This window comes from Myotis daubentonii, chromosome 1 (genome assembly GCF_963259705.1).
Source record: "Myotis daubentonii chromosome 1, mMyoDau2.1, whole genome shotgun sequence".
NCBI lineage: Eukaryota > Metazoa > Chordata > Mammalia > Chiroptera > Vespertilionidae > Myotis > Myotis daubentonii.
The window spans coordinates 132,804,425-132,820,626 of record NC_081840.1 but is presented as its reverse complement, the minus strand read 5'-3'; the positions used below and the strand labels follow the sequence as shown (position 1 = coordinate 132,820,626).

General features: G+C 42.1%; 1 protein-coding gene and 1 pseudogene across 1 annotated transcript in view; one reads left to right on the top strand and one right to left on the bottom strand.

Moving 5' to 3' along the window:
• The window catches only part of ST8SIA6 (ST8 alpha-N-acetyl-neuraminide alpha-2,8-sialyltransferase 6), a 151,209-nt gene that overhangs the window by 72,673 nt on the left and 62,334 nt on the right, over window positions 1-16,202 (top strand). The gene's annotated exons all lie outside the window — the stretch shown is intronic.
• LOC132226788 (adenylate kinase 4, mitochondrial-like) lies at window positions 486-1,063 on the bottom strand (annotated as a pseudogene).

Below are 16,202 nucleotides of genomic sequence, written 5' to 3'. Positions count from 1 at the left end.
TGAAAAACCCTAACTTAACTCTGGTGCTGTGTCACATATAGAAATTTTTTGATATTTGCAACCATAGTAAAACAAAGACTTATATTTTTTGATATTTATTTTATATAATTAAATGCCATTTAACAAAGAAAAATCAACCAAAAAAATGAGTTCGCGTGTCACCTCTGACACACGTGTCATAGGTTCGCCATCACTGGCCGTTATACACTGTTTGAAATCCAGCCTGTCCTCATTTTCTTGTGAAGGGCTTGACGCCTGTGCAGAGGCATCTGCAATATGTTTAGCTGCCCCTTTTTTCGAAAGGCAGAGAGGAGCCTCTTCATGAACTCCTTTGACTCATTAGTTTTCATATCAGTTCACCATTTAAACAAGACGAGATGCCGCAAGCTATCTCAGCTAGCTTCTAATTGGGACACGGCACCACACTACACGTACAATTGGAAGAACAACTAACTATGTCTTCCTCTTTCTTCCACTGGGCCAGCTCAGTATGCTTCTTTGGGCTGAATAAAGGTGATCTTGTTTGAGGAAAGCATGTAAACCTAGGGCCAGATGGTGTTAGTCTCCATTCAGAAAATTGGTGGAGCACTTCTCCGTTCTTGTACAGTTCAAGAGGGCTTTGCACATCCTTGTACTGTCTTAGCCTGGGAGCAACTGCTTCCAGTTCATCATCCTCCTGCTGGACCAACAGTTCAATAGTGACATCATCCAACCCAGGTACAAGAGTTGGATTGAAGTACAGGTTATATACCCTTCAGCTAGGAGGGTGAATCCAACGTTGGCTGAGATGTTCTTTGAGTGTTTCAAACGGAATGTTCAGAGTGATTACTAGCTCCAGGTCACAGATTCTGGCTAGGGCTTCAGCCTGAACCAATGTGCTAGGAAAACCATCTAGTAGGCAGTGCTGATCCTGCCTGTTCTCCAGGCGTGTGATCACATAGCCTGGCTTTGGTGTTCTCCCGCAAGTAGTGGCCGCTGGAGAGATGCTGGAGGCCAAAGTTTTGGTGCCCCTGCCCAAACCCGGCAGCCCGAGGATGAACACATGAGGGAGTTTGGAAGCCATTGCCTCCCTGAGGAGAGGGGCAGCCACTCGGGCAAGCAGATAGCAACCTTGGAGAAAACCCAGGAACTTCATTTCTGCTGCCCCTGCTCCAGACACCCTCTACTCACGTGGGGCCGCCCCTGTGTTCAGGCACTTATAGCCAAGTGATTCTAGGATTTCAGGGCCCAGCTGTTGACACTTACAACTCTCTCGTATCTTCTAAATATGAGGGTAGTTAAAATAGTGTCTCCAGTGACAGGAGAGATTTAGAGATTTCTAAGAAACTGAGTGCAAGCTACAGTCCTACAGCTTCCTGTGCAGTTGTTAAGGCATGAAAGGTTCATTTGCATTCAGATAGCTTTTTGATAAGATCCAAATTTTCATAATTTGGAACACTACCCTTGCATAGTCTAGGTGTGGCTTGAGCCATACATTATGCAGTGTGTATGCTTGATGACCTATTTCATGTAGTAGCATTTCAAATGACCTAGAACAATAGAATTTTCTAAAAGGGGACACCCTAATGGGGTACCATAAAGATGGTAGTTAGAAGGCACCCTTTTGCAGGGTGAAAGGCAAAGTGAATGGAAGACTGGCCCTACATGCTCTTTACTATTTATTATCTTGGAGAGTACAACATGACCCGAATTACAGCTTGAAAAGAAAAGGTATAAATTATGGCAAAACTTCAGAAAACCCAGATGTGAGCATGGCACTTGACAGCCTGCTGACAAAGCAGGTATTCCTAAGTTTCAGCTTGTCCGCCTGTCAGGAAAAACAATTTTTGGTTATATACAAGATTTTCCAGACATAGAATGATATATGACTTGTTTCTACTCAACTTTAAATCTATGTTATTTTTATTGTTTCTGAAAGGATACTCATACTTTGTCTTCTCACCTCTTACCCTTTAACTTACTTTTTTTTTGGTTAGCTTTTAAGAGTTTCAAATCTAGCATTTCTTCCTGTCCTTGGTATAGAGGTCAGAAAGAAGATGTTAGAGTTCTGAAATGGTGGTGGATTAAGTGAAAGCTACACTGACAATATCCTAGGACCAAACTGGAATTACAGCTAAAATACCAAAAACCATCCCGAATAATCAACTGAAGACTAGATGGAAAGAACCCTGATAACCAAATGGAGAGTGGAGACTTCATAGAGACTGGTAGAAAAGGTGGAGATACAAAAGGGCTGGCAGGGCTCCCAAAGGCAACAGCTAAAGTGCTGGAGGTATATCTCAGCTGTGGGGGTTACCACTGAGAACTCTGGGATCTAAACCTCAAGCTGAGCTCCCCAGTCCAAGGCACTGGAACTGAGAAAGTTGCCTGCATAACATCTGGCTGCAAAAAATCAGCAGGGTTGCTGACTGCCAGGAAGAGATGACTGGAAATGCAGGCAACCTCTTAAAGGGGCAACACATGAAATTTCATGTGTAGTCACCCACTTTGGGCTCCAGCAGGGCAGAGTGGACTAGAGCTGTGTGAGGAGAATCTAGAGTTGGGGGCTCTGGGTTTAGAGCTCAGAAGGCAGACACTCTGGTTCCCTGTGCTGAGTCATTCCCTCACATTGCAGAGGACATCTTTCTCCAGCAGACTTTACCATCTAGGCAGAGTTTGCCCGGGGGGGGGGGGGGGGGGAGGGAGGGAGCAATTGCCCCACCCTATTGTAAAAACTCTCACCTCGCCCTGTGGAGTCTATACCTTGCTTTGGTTGATAGCCTGAGGGTTATTAAGGCTGAGAATAACAATAAGACTATAGGCAGATCTGGATCTCTAGATGCTCTAAGTCTTTACTTGATCTACTTCTGGATCAAGGGCTAGGAAAAACAGACCTTGATGCATTTCTTGGTCCTTTTCAAAGGCACCCAGCCCCGGCAGAGGGAGCCACAAGCTGTGGATTGCTGATAGCTCCAAACAGTACTCTGGGGCAGTCACAAACAGCGCCTGACATCCTGCACTAGAGACTGGGAGTCATTAGAAGATCTAGCTAAAACATAGACACAAATCCAAACAGGCAGCCAAAATGGGAAATCAAAAAACAAGCCCTAAATAAAAGAACAGAGAATCCTCCAGAAGAAGAGCTAAATGATATAAGTAATGTATCAGATATTGAGTTTAGAATAATGATTATAAGGATGCTCAACAGTATGAGAAAAGATATAGAAACTGTGAAAAATTACCAGTTGGAAATGAAGAATGACATAGCACTAGTCAAGAACACATTTGAAGGAATGAACAGCAGATTAGGGGAAGCCAAGGATTGGATCAGCGAATTAGAAGACAAAGTAGAAAAAAAATCACTCAATCAGAGAACCAAAAAGGAAAAACAGTTAAAAAAAAACCCAGGAGGACAGTGTACGGGAGCTGTGGGACAACATGAAATGTAACAATATTTGCATCATAGGATAGCCAGAAAGTGCAGAAAATGAGCAAGGGATAGCGAATGTGTTTGAAGAAATAATAGCAGAAAACTTACCTGACCTAGTGAAGGTAAAAGCTCCACAAGTTCAGGAGGCACAGAGATTCCCAAGCAAGAAGAACCCAAACAGGCCCACCTAGACACATCATAATTAAAATGCCAAAAATTAAAGAAAAAGAGAGAATCTTAAAGGCAGCAAGAGAAAAGCAATATGTTATCTACAAAGGAGCTCCCATAAGGCTGTCAGTTGATTTTCCATCAGAAGCTTTATAGGCCAGAAGGAATGGCATGAAGAATTCAAGGTAATGAAAAGCAAGGATCTGAAACTAAGATTACTATATCCAGCAAAGATATCATTCAAAATGGATGGTGAATTAAAGAGCTTCCCAGACAAAAACAGGTAAAAATAGTTTATCACCAGCAAATCAGCACTGCAAGAAATGCAAAAGGGACTGCTGTAATGAGAAGAAATACAGAGTGAGAAACATAGGTATAAATAAGTACCTATCTCATATAATAAAAGGCTAATATGCAAATTGACCAAATGGCAGAATGACCAGTTGCTATGATGTGCACTGACCACCAGTGGACAGACGCTCAATGCAGGAGCTTCCCCCTGGTGGTCAGTGTGCTCCCACAGGAGGATCGCTGCTCAGCCAGAAGTTGGACTCAGAGCTGGCGAGCGAAGCAACAATCGCAGGAGCCTCTCTCGCCCCCACAGCAGTGCTAAGGACCCTTCTGGGGATGTCTGCCTGCTGGTTTAGGCCTGCTCCCCAGGGGAAGCAGGCCTAAGCCAGCAGTCAGACATCTCCCAAGGGGTCCTGGACTGCAAGAGGGTATAGACCAGGCTGAGGGACACCTCCCTGCCCCAGTGCACAAATGTAGCTGAATGGAAATAAAAACACACCTCAATTATATGCTGTCTACAAGGGAGCCACCTTAGAACAAAAAACTTACACAGGATGAGAGTGAAGGAATGGAAAAAATTTTCCATGCAAATGGAAACAAAATAAAGCTGGGGTAGTAACACTCATATCTGACAAAATAGACTTTAAAGGCCATCACAGGAGGCAATAAAGGCCACAGCATAATACTACAGAGATTGATCCAACAAGTAGATATAAGCCTGGTAAACATATGTGCACCCAGTAGAGGAGCACCTAAATATATAAAAACACTTCTGGAGGACTTTAATGGAGAGATAGAGAGCAATACAGTCATAGTTGGGGACTTTAACACCCCATAGCCTCCACTGGATAGATCTTCCAGATCAAAAATCAACATGGAAACAGGAACTCTAAATGACACAGTGGATCAGATGGATTTAATTGATATTTAAAGAATATTTCACCCCAAAGCTGCAGAATACACATTCTTCTCAAATGCACATGGTTCATTCTCAAAGACAGACCACATGTTAGGACACAAAAGTCTCTACAAGTTCAAGAAGATTGAAAATATATCAAGCATCTTCTGAGATCACAATGGAATGAAATTAGAAACAAACTACATTAAAAACACTCAGAACATTCAAACACATGGAGGGTAAATAGCATGTTATTAAACAATGAATGGGTTACCAATGAGATCAAGAAAGAAATTAAAATCTTCCTAGAAACAAATGAAAATGAACACACAACAACCCAAAATCTATAGGACACAACAAGAGCAGTCCTGAGAGGGAAGTTTATAGCAATACATGCCTACCTCAAAAAACAAGAAAAAATAATAATTAAGTATTTAACTCTGCAACTAAAAGAATCAAAAAGAGAATGACAAGAAAAGCCCAAAGTAGAAGGAAGGAAATAAAGATCAGAGCAGAAATAAATGACATAGAGAGTAAAAAACAACAACAATAACAAAACAAAAGATCAATGAAATCTAGAACTGGTTCTTTGAAAAGATAAACAAGATTTATGAACCCTTAGCAAGACTCATCAAGAAATAAAGAGAAAGGGCTCACATAAATAAAATCAGAAACAAAAGCATTGAAGTGACAACTGATACCACAGAATACAAAATATTATAAAAAAAAAATACTATAAACAGCTATTTGCCAACAAGCTGGACAATGTGGATGAAATGGACAAGTTTTCAGAAAAATATAATCTTCCAAAACTAAATCAGGAAGAATCAGGAAACCTGAATAGGCCAATAACAACTGATGACATTGAAGCAGTAATCAAAAGACTCACAGCAAACAAAAGCCCTTCATGGCTTCACAAGGGAGTTTTACCAAATATTCAAAGAAGAACTAATACCAATACTCTTAAAACTATTCCAGGACACTGAAGAGGAATGAACACTCCCAACCTCTTTTTATGAGGCCAGCATTACCCTAGTTCCAAAACCAAAGACACAACAAAAAGAATTACAGGCCAATATCCCTGATGAACATAGATGCTAAAGTCCTCAACAAAATATTAGCAAATTGGATATAGCAATCTGTTAAAAAGATCATACACCATGACCAAATGGGATTTATCCCAGGGATGCAAGGCTGGTACAATATTCACAAGTCAATAAATGTGATACATCATATAAACAAAAGACAAAAATGTGATCATATTAATAAACACAGAAAAAGCATTTGACAAAATCCAACACCCATTTTTGATAAGAACTTTCAGCAAAATGGGCATAGAAGGATTATACCTCAACATAATAAAGGCCATATATGACAAACTTACAGCCAATATCATACTCTTTGGGCAAAAACTAAAACCATTTCCCCTAAGAATAGGAACTTTCATCACTCTCATTCAACATAGTAGTGGAAGTCTTAGCCACAGTTATCAGACAAAAGGAAAATATAAAAGGCATCCAATTTGGAAAGGAGAAAATAAAACTGTCATTATTCACAGATGACATGATATTGTACATAGAAAACCCTAAAGACTCCATCAGTAAGCTACTAGATTTAATAAATGGATTCAGCAATGTAGCAGGATACAAAATTAACTCTGAGAAATTGATGGCATTTTTATACTCCAATAATGAACTCTCAGAAAGAGAAACTAAATGAATAATCCCATTTACCATTACAACAAAAATAAATTAAGATACTTAGGAATAAACTTAATAAAGAAAGTAAAACATGTACTTGGAAAACTATAGGATATTAGAAAAGGGATAGGGGAAGATATAAACCAATGGAAGAATATACCACATTCATGGATTTGTAGAATTAACATCATTAAGATTTCCATACTACCGAAAGCAATCTATAGATTCAATGCAATCCCTATTTAAATGCCAACAGCATACTTCACAGATCTAGGACAAATATTCCAAAAATTTATATGGAACCAAAAAACAAAAAAACTCTGAATAGCTGCTGCAACCTTGGGAAGAACAAAGTTGGAGGGATTACAATACTAAATTTCAAGTAATACTACAAAGCCAATATAATAAAAACAGCCTGGTACTGGCACAAAAACAGGAATATAGATCAATGGAACAGAGCAAAGATGCCAAAAAAGTAGCTCAAGCCTTTATGCCCAATAATATTTTACAAAGGAGGCAAGAGCATACAATAAAGTCAAGATAGTCTTCAATAAATGGTATTGGTAAAATTGGACAGATACATTAAGAAATATGAAAGTAGACTACCAGCTTATACCATATACAAAAATAAACTCAAAATGTATAAAAGACTTAAATGGAAGTCATGAAACTCTAAAAACCCTAGAACAGGGGTGGGCAACCCCTGGCATGCGTGCCAAACATGGCACGCCAGTAACTTTTGCTGGCACGCGAAACCCTTTCTTATAATCTTCCATTTACAATTTTTGTGAACATTTGAATGATTTAAATGTTAAATTACAAGGAACTGGCAAGACACTTGATGTTATGTTTGGTTACATAAAGGCTTTTGAAAAGAAACTGGAAGTCTTTAAGGGAGATGTGGATGGTGAGAGATTTAGATATTTCCCAAACCTCAAGAGGCACATCAAAGACTTCCCAAAAGATGACAGAACAGATTGTCAAAGCCTTCCAAAGATTTTTTAAACATCATCGAGTCAACTATTGAGCAGTTCTTCTCAAGATTTGCAAAATTCAGAGAACTGGAAGAGATGGAAAATTCATGAGGTTTCCAGACAGCATGAAACTGGAGGAACTAAACTTACAAATATTTTCATGGATAGACATGGCTGACTTTGAAATGCAGTTGATTGAATTTCAGAGTAGCTCAATTTGGAAGCAGAAATTTATTGACCTTAGAGTTGACTTGGAAAACATTGAAAAAAGCGATTAGAGACAGTACCAGAGAGAAGTGTCGAAAACGAACCATTGAGGACTTTGAATGCCATTCCAGAAAATTTTTTTCTGTTTAAAAAACTTTGCAACAGTGTTACTCTCCATGTTTTCATCCACATACGCTTGTGAATCTTTGTTCTCAGTGATGAATTTTGTTAAGTCTCATAATAGGAGTAGCCTGACGGATGAAAGTAGTAGCTCGTGCATATCTCTGAAGGTCATGAAATATAAACCTGATGTAAAATCTCTGTCATCAGTGATGCAGCAGCAAAAGTCCCACTGATAATATCAAACGGAGTCATAAAGTTTTCTGTCGAACTATCAGTGTACATGTATACATTAAAAAATAAATGTATTTTTCATCATCATATACTGTGTTTTTGTTGCTCAAATGAATTTTATTATTTCTTCAAGGTTCTTCACATACGTACACCTTAAGAGATTTCAAGTAGGCGTAACATGTTCTCAAAAAATTTGGGTTGGCACGCAGAAGAATTTTGAGTCAGAGATTTTGCTGGTTTTGGCACGCACTCACAAAAAGGTTGCCCACCCTTGCCCTAGAAGAAACCATAGTCAGCAAAATCTCAGACATTTCTTGGTAGCAATATGTTCACCAATACATCTACCAGGGAAAGGGAAACAAAAGAAAAAATAAACAAATGGAACTACATCAAAATATAAACCTTCTGCACAGTAAACAAAACCATCAACAAAATTAAACAGGAGCCCACTGTTTTGAAGAACATATTTGCCAATGATACGTCTGATAACGAGTAATACCTAAAATACATAAAGAAATAATACAACTTAACTAAAGGAAGATAAAGAATCTAACTTAAAAATGAGCAAAGGCCCTAACTGGTTTGGCTCAGTGGAGAGAGCATCAGCCTGCGGACTCAAGGGTCCCAGATTCAATTCCGGTCAAGGGCATCTACCTTGATTGCGGGCACATCTCCAGTAGGGAGTGTGCAGGAGGCAGCTGATCAATGTTTCTCTCTCATCGATGTTTCTAACTCTCTATCCCTCTCCTTTCCTCTCTGTAAAAAATCAATAAAATATATATTTTTTAAACAAATGAGTAAAGGACCTAAATAGACACTTCTTCAAAGAGGACGTACAGATAGATGTCAAAGAGACATGAAAAATGCTCAAAGTCACTAATCATCAGAGAGATGCAATTAAAACAACAATGAGGTATCACCTCACACCTGTCAGAATGACTACCATCAACAAATCAACAAATGACAAGTGGTGGAAAGGATGTGGAAAAAAGGGAACCCTAGTTCATTGCTGGTGGGAATGCAGACTGGTGCAGCCATTATGGAAAACAGTAGATAGTTTCCTCAAAATATTAAAAATAGAACTGCCGTTTGACCCAGTAGTCCCACTTCTATAAATATATCCTAAGAATACCAAAACACCAACCAGAAATAATGAATGCACCCCTATGTTCATGGCAGTGGAATTTACAATAGCTAAGATCTGGAAACAGCCCAAGTGCCCATCAGCAGATGAGTGGATAAAAAACTGGTACATCACACCATGGAATACTATGCAGCGGTAAAAAAAAAGGAAGGATTTCTTACCCTTTGAGACAGCATGGAGGGACCTGTAGAGTATTATGCGAAGCAAAGTAATCCAGTCAGAGAATGACAAGTATCACATGATCTCACTCATATGTGGAATCTAATAAACAAAATAAACTGATGGACAAAAATAGATCCAGAGACATGGAAGCATGGAACAGACTGTGGAATCTCAGAGGGAAGGTGGGGGAGGGTGGGTTGGTGGTAGGAGATCAACCAACGAACTTATATGCATATTAGAGGCCTGATGCACAAAATTAGTGCAAGGGGCTCGGCCCTCACAACCCCAGCTTCATCCGGAAGGTCGTCCTGCTGTCCAGTCTAATTAGCATATTAGGCTTTTATTACTAAAGACTAGAGGCCCAGTGCACAAAAATTTGTGCACTCGGGGGGGGGGGGGTCCCTCAGCCCAGCCTGTGCCCTCTCGCAGTCTGGGACCCCTCGGGAAATAATGACCTGCTGGCTTAGGCCTGCTCCCGGGTGGCAGAGGGCAGGCCCAATCCCTAAGTGCAGCCCCTGGTCGGGCTCAGAGCAGGGCTGATTGGGGAGTTGGGGCGCCGCCCCCGGTCATGCACAGAGCAGGGCGGATTGGGAGGTTGCGATGCCACCCTCAGTCACTCTCAGGGTAGGGCCGATTGGGAGGTTGGGGCGCTGCCCCCTGTCACACTCAAGGCAAGGTCGATGGGGAGGTTGTGGCGCCACCCCCTGTCACGCACAGAGCAGGGCCCATCAGGGGGTTGGGGAGATCCCCCCTGTCACACACAGAGCAGGGCCCATCAGGGGGTTGAGGAGCTGCCCCCTGTCACTCACAGAGTAGGGCTGATAGGGGAGTTGGGGCACCGCCCCCTGTCACCCACAGAGCAGGGCGGATCAGGGGGTTGGTGCACCACCACTGTCACACTCAGGGCAGGGCCGATGGGGATGTTATGGCTCTACCCCATCACACACAGAGCAGGGCCCATGGGGGGAGGGGTTGGGGCGCCACCCTCTATCACCCACAGAGCAGGGCCCATCAGGGGGTTGGGGCGCCGCCACTCTCACACTCAGGGCAGGGCCGATGGGGAGGTTATGGCTCTACCCTTTCACACAAAGAGCAGGGCCCGTGGGGTGGGGGGGTTGGTGCGCCGCACCATGTCACACACAGAGCCGCAGGGCGATCAGGGGTTGGGGAGCTCCCCCCTATCAGACACAGAGCAGGGCCGATCAGGGGGTTGGGGTGCCTTCCCCTGTCAGGAACAGAGCAGGGCTGATAGGGAGGTTGTGGCTCCGCCCCTTGTCACACACAGAGCCACAGGGCGATCAGGGGGTTTGGGCGCTACCCCCTGTCACGCTGATCCTGGTGCCTGGAGGCCTTGCAGCTCCACTGATCCTGGTGCTGGGAGGCATATTACCCTTTTACTATATAGAATAGAGGCCTGGTGCACGGGTCGGGGCTGGCTGGTTTGCCCTGAAGGGTGTCCTGGATCAGGGTGGGGGTCCCCACTGGGGTGTCTGGCCAGCCTGGGTGAGGGGATGATGGCTGTTTGCAGCTGGTCACACACTCTTCAGGGTGGGGTTCCCCACTGGGGTGCTTGGCCACTCTGGGTGAGGGGCTGAGGGCTGTTTTTGGGCTGACGGGTGATGGAAGCTCCCAACTGCTCCGTTTTTTCTTTTTTTTTTATTCTGGGCCAGCTTTAGCTCTGGCTCCAGCTCTGAGGCCTCTGATGCTGAAAGAAGGTATCTGGTTTGTTTAGGTTCTATAATTGAAACAATGTATAACTCCAGCTCTGAGATCCCAGCTCGCTGAAAGCTGGTTTCTGGGGTTTTGTTTAGCTTCTATATTTGTTACAATGTTTCTTAAACTGCAGGCTCAGAGGCCAGCAAGGCAGGCGGGGAACGTTGGAGTCCTCCGTCACTGAAGCAAGCAAGCCTCATGTTAGTTTCAAGCTGCCTGGCTTCCAGCCGCCATCTTGGCTGGCAGTTAATTTACATATCTCGCTGATTAGCCAATGGGAAGGGTAGCAGTCGTATGCCAATTACCATGTTTCTCTTTTATTAGATAGGATATACATAACTCATGGACACAGACAATAAAGTGGTGAAGGCCTGGGGTCGGAGGCAGAGGCGGGCCAAAAGGGGTCAATGGGGCTGGGGGGAGAAGGGGACATATGCAATACTTTCAACAATAAATACCTTTTTTAAAAAAGAAAGAAGACATTAACACAAAACAGCCATTCATACCAACACGCTACATTCATACTGTCTCAGGAAATTTCTCTTGGTAACCAAAGCAGTGGCTGTGTTTGCTGATATGAAATTTTAAGTTGGGAAAGATGAGCTATTATCAAGGCTATGCTAGAAATCTCTGAAGCTTTTTTTTTTGCATTTTATGCTAAATAAAAATTATGCCAAATCTATTAAAAAGTGGTTAAACCATCACTCTGTACCTCAAAATACACAAGAATCAAACAACCATACAATTTAAGAACTTGAATGAATAGTCTCTTAAATTGTTCTAATGCATTTGTGTGTGTGTGTGTGTGTGTGTGTGTGTGTGTGTGTTTGCTGATGTGGGAAGATAATCAGCATAATCCTAATCTGAATTTCTTAATATTTGGTTAGAGTTGCTTAATATTATTTTTTACCATGCTGCAAGATTGAGATCGTGTTTTATATTATTATAACTGTTTATCAGGGAAATAAAACTTCATTTCCCCCCGGGAAAATTAATACACTGACTTTCTAGCTATACTACAATGTCAATTAGGTATCCACATCATAAGGCTTCCTCATGCTTGTTCAAATAACTAGTCATTTGAAAGAAACCTTTAACAGGAAGAGAATGACAATAAAAATAATCACACATTTAATGTCATTAAGAAATGACTGGAATTATTTGCAATTTTAGAAGTGGTACAGAGAAAGAAAGCAAATTTTACTTTTGCTCCATCCTTTCAAATAGTATAGGAGGTAATGTTAAAGGTACAGTTTATTTACTACTGTGGTAGCCAAACTTTAAAAAGACTCCCAGTGATCCTCTTCTGTTATTCACATGCTTTCCCCCTACCTCACTGAAGGGCTGCACTGTGTAACTGATATGAAATAATGATGTATGATGGTTAAGACCAGGTTATAAGAGAATTTGCCTTGCCATCTCTTGGATTGCTTGTTCTGAGAGAAGCCAGTTACCATGTCATGAGGACATGGAGAGGTCCACATGGCAAGGACCTAATGTCTCTTGCCAACAGCTAGCACCAGCTTGTCAGCCATGTGAGCGAATCTCCTTGGAAGCAGGTCCTTTGGCCCTGATCAACATCTCGGCTTTGCATCCTAATGAGAGCTGCTGGGCCAGAACCACAGCTAAGCTGCTTGTGAATTCCTGACCTACAGAAACTGTGCAATAATAAATGTTATTGTTGGTTTCAACCACTAAATTTTGCAGTTGATTTATTACATAGCCATGGATAACTAATTAACTATTCAATTCATAATTCTTTACATTATTATAATAATTATTACCAAATTATCAATAGTGATAATAACAGTTACCATTTGTACGTGAGATAATTTAAATGCATCTATAGTCCTTATAATATTTCTTCAGAGTAGATTTCATTATTCTAATCCCACAAGTTACAAATGGCAGAGCCAGGATTTGGATGAAATTCTAACAATTCTTTTTACTCGGTGGCATCACTCTTAACGAGCAGAGTTGCAAGTCACAAAGACGAGAAAAGCATTTGACTTTATGATGTGAAGCTACTCAAAAGTGATCCATCTCCAAAAATACTATACACTTTCCTCACTTTTTGTTACTTACCTGGTATTAAGCTTTTGTAATGCAAGTTTATTTAGGTAGCATTAGTTTGCACAGCAGTTACTCTAATTGAAACTTGGGGATCAGTGTGGCTTCTCTTGATAAGATATTAGCTGATGGTTAATGATTGTCATAGTTCAAAAGTAATATCTGAAACCTTTGGGTGTTTTTATGTGCTAATCATATATTCAATTTCAATTTCAGAAACACACAGCCACTTCTATGTGCCCAACACTATGAAAACCACAGGGACAGTTATTCTCAACCTGGAGGTGTGCATCAGACTCACTGGGAGCTTTTTCAAAGTACACATGTTTGAGAAAGGAGATGAGAACTCCTGTGTAAGGGACACAATGATAAAGAAAGGATCTCTACCTTTTAGCAGCTCACAGTGAGATTCAGTTGTTTAAAACACATTCACTTCTTCTCATTCATCTCTGCAGATTCTGCCTCGTCACCCCTCACTTTTCACACCAGAGTGTCCCAGAACTCAGTCCTCAGGTCTCATTTAGTCCTCTCTCCATTCTCAAGACCTCATTTAGTCTTATGGTTTTAAACACCACCTACATACTATGATTCCCAAATTTATATTTCCCGCCTGAACCACTTCCTAGATTTGTGTATACCTCTGCCCAGTCAACACCTGTAAGGAATCTCAAACCTAACACATCTCCCAGCACCTCCTGGACGTCCCCTTACACTATGAGGTCCAGTAGACTTCCCACTTCAGTTAATGGGGAGGCTGTTTTCCAGTACTCAGGCCTAAATGTTTGGAGTCATCTTTGACTCTTCTCTCTTTATCCATGCCATTAAATCCCATTGGTGCCCAGCTGGTGTGGCTCAGTTGGTTGAGCATCATCCCATGCAGCAAAGGTTGCCAGTTCATGTGCCCTGACCAGGTTTCGGGATCGATCCCCAGTAGGGGTTGTGCAGGAAGCAGCCAGTCAATGTTTCTCTCTCATTGATGTTTCTATCTGTCTCTCACTCTCCCTTCCTCTTTCTCTAAAAAAAATCAATAAAAACATATTTTAAAATTAAAAAAAAAATCTCATTAGCTACCTTCAAATTATATCCTGAAGTTGATTGTTTCTTACTAACTCTACCACTTCCAGCCTGGTCTAAGCCATCTTTATTCCACTCCTGAATTGTGGCAAACATCTCTTAATTGATCTCCTGGCTTCTACTCCTGCTCTCTTAGAGACTATTCTCAATAAAGTATACAAAGGGATCCTTTAAAAATAGATCAGGTCACTTCTCTGTTCCAATGTCTTCCCAACTCACTAAAAATACAAGACAAAATTCTTACAGTAGTTTGCAAGGCCCTTTTAGGCACTTCTCAAATATACATGTATATTTGCCAATGACAACATAAAGGAGTTGGGTGGAAGCAAAGCTGTATTGGGCTAAGGAAATTACTACAAATAGTAAAATAATAATTATAACAATGTGTAGTTGGGTTTATAACATTAATGTAATGTTATGTAACAAAATGTCCACAAAAGGGGGAAAAATGGAATAGAGCTGTATAAGAATAATATATCTATGTATTAGTGCAATTAAACTAGTATAAATTGGAAGCTGATTTTAATAAGTTATATGTATATGGTAAATCTTAGAGCAAACCACTAAAAATGCAGTTAAAATTACTAAGGACATTAAAATGCTACATTAGGAAATATTCACTTAAGGCAAAAGAATGATGTAATGGAGGACTAGAGAAACAACAAAAAAAATACATGCTATATGTAAAAACAAAAAGTAAAATGGCCGAGGTAGATAACTATATAACAGCTAGAGGCCCGATGCTCGAAATTCATGCAAGGGTAGGCCTTCGCAGCTGCGATGTCTGCCTGGATTCCTCCCTCGCAGCCATGGCAGCTGCCTGGATCAAGTGGCTGCAGCCCTGGCTTCCTCCCGGAAGGATGTCGGTCTAATTAGCATATTATGCTTTTATTATTATAGACTAGAGGCCCGGTGCACGAAATTCATGCCTGGGATGGGGGTCCCTCAGCCCGACCTGCAACCTCTCGCAATCAGGGACCCTTCAGGGGATGTCCTGCAGGATGGGGCCTAAACCGGCAGTCGGACACCCCTCTCGCAATCCGGGACCGCTGGCTCCTAACTGCTTGCCTGCCTGCCTGCCTGCCTGATCACCCCTAACCACTCACCTGCCTGCCTGATCACCTCTAACCACTCTGCCTGCCTGCCTGATGCCCCTAACTGCTTGCCTGCCTGATTGCCCCTAATTGTTTGCCTGCCTGCCTGATCACCCCTAACCACTCAACTGCCTGCCTGATCATCTCTAACCACTGTGCCTGCTGCCTGATGCCCCTAACTGCCTCTGCCTTGGCCCCCGCACCCAGGACCCAGGCTTACCTCCTTCAGCCAGCTGCAGGCACCCGGGACCTCAGGGACCCCGGGCGCCTTTACCCAGGCTGGCCACAGGCACCCGGCACCTGGGCGGCTTTGCCCGGGCCAGCACCCGGGACCCTGGGAGGCGCCACCCAGGCAGGCACCCAGGACCCCGGGCAGCGCCGCCTGGGCCCCAGCTTTGTCAGGAAGGATGTCCAGAAGGTCGTTCAGAAGATGTCCAGTCTATCTGGTCTAATTAGCATATTACCCTTTTATTAGTATAGATAGCATTAAATGTGAATGGATTAAATCATACAATCAAAGGGCAGAGATTGTCAGACTGGATTAAAAAAACATGATCCAACTATATATATTTATAGAAGACACACTTTGTATTCAAATAAACAGGTAGATGTGAAAATATGGGGAAAGATATATCATGCAAACAGCAACCACTAGAATGCTGAAGTGGTTATATGGATATTAGACAAAAGAGACTTTTAAAACAAAAAATGTTGGTGCACTCTTCCGGTAAGGAGCACGCCTGCACCTTTCCCTTCCCCTTCTTATTCCCCCATAGGTGTGCCTCTCCTAAACTCTAAGGACCCCGAGAGACTTACAGCAAGAGAACAATGGGCAGCACAGCATCCCAGGCTAACCCCCTGAACCTGTCTCCAAGGTGCCTTTTCTCTGACTTTTCAGTGAGCCACGCAGCCCCTCCCAGGCTCATTTCTTTTCAATAACATTT